Raw genomic sequence first — 2,887 nt, 5'->3', positions numbered from 1 at the left:
TGAGTTTGAGCAGCCTGGGCAATATATATATATATATATATTTATATATAATCATTTGTAGCAAAGTTGACATGAGACCATGTTCAGTGAAATAGGTTAGACACAAGTTGAAATACTGCATGTTTTCTCAACCCAAATTATAAAGCGCAAAATAAAAAATAATAGGAAGTAAGGTGATAGATCCTTTGTACATGGAAAAGGTATTAGTAGAGAATGGATAACAAAAAATTAAGATGATATGTATATATACCAACTCTACACAACAAATGTAAACATTGCAAATGTACTGATAAAAAAAGTATCAGAAATGACTACAAAGGGTTAAAGCTGAACTTTTCTTAAGATTGACTAATTTCTAAACTAAAACTATATACAGAAAACAACCAGAAATGGGTAGGAAAAATGTTTCTTAACTATGAAAGTATACTCGATCTCAAATAAGAAATATGAAAATTAAAACTATGGCGTTATCGTCTCTCACAGATTGGCAAAATCCTGGCTGTTAATATGATTGATGAGGTTGTGAGGAAGCAGGCCATCTTGCCAGTGATCGTGGAAAAATAGTTCTATGAAAGTAAATTTAACTACTAATATAGAAGTACATATCCTTTTATACTTTGACCTAACGATCCAATTCCTAGGATTCTATCCTAAACATACACTTGTAAAAATCAAAGACATGCACAAAGTTACTACAGTTATTTGTAATAGCAATAATCAGAGAACAAGAGATAAAATACAGTGGTATATCCACATGATGGATACTATATAGTGGTAAGAATAACTGTTACTACTAGATAATGTTGACTGAAATGTAAACCAAAGAAAAGTATATTCTATGCTATTTCTATACTATATACATATTGTATATATGCCATGTTTTGTTTATTAGACTTAAGGGTCATTTAAATAGTTTTACAAAATTATAAAGTAAAACGATCTCTTAGAAAAGAAAAAAAAACAAAGATACCTAAATGTGTGTCTAGTTGGTACTCCAGCTATCCTGAGAAAAATTTTAAGTGATAGAGTAACTAATTGGTACATCTTTAATGGATCGTGCCTTAAGGCTGTGGTAATGAGCCTTTTAGAGTTTTAAATGATAACAAATAGCCTGTGCAGCACACATGCCATAGGTTCACCACCAGTGCCCTAGGGGAGGAAAAAAAGCCTGTAAAATGTTTTCTTAGATTCGACAGTAGACTTGTCATGGCGATGTTGGTACTGTTATTGTATGTGGAATCAAAATGTTGAGATAAATGAAGTGAATAATTATGTGATGCTAATTTGTTACATAGGACGGATTCTTAAGAGATGATATACTAAAATCTGTGTAGCTCTATTTTAAAATTAGAAATATTCATATAAACTCAAGATAGTTTACCTAAGAAAAATAGGCATATTCAACAGGTAATGTTAAACTGATAAGAACAGGTACTTCACTTGATCTTAGCCAAAAGGTCGAGAAGTGATTCAACAGGTAATGTATGAGATGAATCTGTAATACACTGTCATACCAATAGCAAGAAAGCTGCTAAGTATTATTTAGTATCTCAAAAGGATGGGTGAGCCAGTTTCAATATAGCACAATTTGAACAATAGACATAATAATAGCAGTGAATTGTACCATTGAGTGAGCTTATGTACATGATTCAAAATGATGCTACATAAGAAAATAGACGAGCCACACAAAATCCAAAAATCAGTTAATTATCAATGGCAACCACTACTGAATTCGTTATTTTTGTTTGTTTTTAGAATTAATTTTATTGGTACATTTTAGGTATAACATATAATGCCATTCATCTTTGGAAATTTGTACCTTTACGTAATCTATCTTGGTTCTTATTTTTTTTCCCCATTTCCCTGTCCACCCTTCACTTCCTCCAACCCCTCCCTATTTATAAAGACCTTGGTTCCTTTTTTTCATATTCCATTACTTTCCCATTCCCCTCCCACTTCCACTCCCCCTTTGCCCCCTTTCTTCCTATTTCACATTATCTATTATACCTTTTAGTTCTTATTTACACTTTCAATTTGTCACCAGAGAAACTATTCAGTATTTACACTTGTGTGTCCTATTTATTTCACTTGAGTATCACCTCAGTGTGCATCTATTTAGCTATACATGTCTCTAGTTTCTCATTCTTTATGGCTGAGTAGTACTCCATTGTATAAACCACATTTTCTTTAGCCAGTCTCCAGATGATGCACAATTGGGCTGCTTCCAAGTTTTAGCTATTACAAACTGCTGCTATGAACATGGATGTATATACATCTCTGTGGTAGGATTCTTTTCATTCTTTGGGAAAGTTACGCAGCAGGGGAATAGCTGGGTCAAATGGGACTTCCAATCCTAGTTCCTTGAGGTGTAGTGACTTCCACAGTGGTTACACCAGTCTGCATTCCCACCAGCAGTGGAGCAGTGTTCCTTTTCCCCTACATTCCTGCCAGCATTTGTTATTGGTTGATTTCATGATAGCAGCCATTCTTTCTGGCCTGAGCTGGAATCTCAGTGTTGTTTCATTTGCATCTCTTCACTGACCAGTGACATCAAACATTTTTTTACATGTTTATTTGCTATGTCTACTTGTCTGAGAAATATGTCTGTTCATTTCAGATGCCCATGAACTCATTATTTTAAAAGCTAATAAACACCAAATAATTCAGTATTGCCTGAATTTTCCATAGAAACTGTAGTTAAGTAGATCAGTAGTAGATGAGAGGTAATTTCTCTTTAAAAAATTCCACTTAATGAATGAAAAATAAAAAAGTACAGTCTTACCATTTTGTGCCTTCTAGTGGAGATAAGTATAAGTATCCAGTATCCAGAAGAGATGTATTCTTTTTCTTTTTTTTTTTTTTTTTTTTTTTTTTTTTTTTTTTTTTG

At 32.9% G+C, this 2,887-nt stretch overlaps 1 protein-coding gene and 1 pseudogene across 2 annotated transcripts in view; one reads left to right on the top strand and one right to left on the bottom strand.

The window, feature by feature from the left end:
- Fam76b (family with sequence similarity 76 member B) overlaps positions 1 to 2,887 on the top strand; it is a 36,195-nt gene that overhangs the window by 22,241 nt on the left and 11,067 nt on the right. The window lies entirely within an intron of this gene.
- LOC117286487 lies at positions 1,352 to 1,470 on the bottom strand (annotated as a pseudogene).

The sequence above is a fragment of the Fukomys damarensis genome, unplaced genomic scaffold, assembly GCF_012274545.1.
Source record: "Fukomys damarensis isolate Sample0158 unplaced genomic scaffold, DMR_v1.0_HiC HiC_scaffold_16, whole genome shotgun sequence".
Lineage (NCBI taxonomy): Eukaryota > Metazoa > Chordata > Mammalia > Rodentia > Bathyergidae > Fukomys > Fukomys damarensis.
The sequence above is the reverse complement of the archived record's forward strand: the minus strand, read 5'-3'. Positions and strand labels throughout refer to the sequence as shown.